Genomic DNA, 907 nt, shown 5'->3' with positions numbered 1-907 from the left:
CCTGCAATCCCAGCACTCAGGAGGCAGATGCAGGAGGATCATGAGTTAAGGTAATCCTCAGCTACAGTCAGTTTGAGGCTAGCCTGGGTCACATGACACCTTAAAAAGAAAAAAAAAGAAAAAAAATAAAGAAAGAGCAAGGGAGGAGGCTAGCCTGGGTTACATGACACTTTACAAAGAAAAGAAGAAAGTAAAGAGAGAGTGAGGGAGGAGGAAGAAGGAGGGAGAGGAGGAGGGTGAGAGAAGACAAGGAAAGCCTGTGCTTACTTGGGTCTACAATGGTTGTGATCGTCAAGCTACATCAGTGGTCCTTCCTCATCCGGAGGAATGAGAGGTCAATCCCAAGCTGCTGCTAAGTCACTGGGAGGCCATAGAAAGTCCTCCAACTTCTCTCCCAGTTGTAGTTTCACTGACCGTGGAGAGGAGGCATCCCAGGCCCATCTCTCTGGCTTTTGAACGTTGGCTAGTGGAGAGATACAGGCAAGTTCTACAGGCACCAGGTTGTATGTGGTTCGTCAGAGGGGCCATGCTATGAGAAGATGATGACTTGGAGAGTCAGCTGCCTCCTGCAGAGGCAGAGCCTTGATGGGAGATGAGAGATATGCGCCACTCTTGTTGTTGCACTCTAAGCATTTTTTTAAGTAGCCTCACTTTGTAGCCAGGTAAAGCGCTTGCTGCATAAGCATGAGGCTCTTCGTGTCCCCAGCACCTACATAAAAAACAAAACACCCCAAAAACCAGGTGTGGAGGTGCATGCTGCAAGCCCAGGGATTGAAGGCAGAGACAGGAAGATTCACAGAGCTTCTGAACAGCTAGTCTAGCCAAATCGGGAAGTTTCTGTTTCAGTGAAAGAAAAAGAAGAAGAAGAAGAAGGAGGAGGAGGAGGAGGAGGAGGAGGAGGAGCAGG

Source organism: Grammomys surdaster, unplaced genomic scaffold, assembly GCF_004785775.1.
Source record: "Grammomys surdaster isolate TR1022 unplaced genomic scaffold, NIH_TR_1.0 66, whole genome shotgun sequence".
In the NCBI taxonomy this organism is placed as follows: Eukaryota; Metazoa; Chordata; class Mammalia; order Rodentia; family Muridae; genus Grammomys; species Grammomys surdaster.
This window is presented reverse-complemented; position numbering follows the sequence as displayed.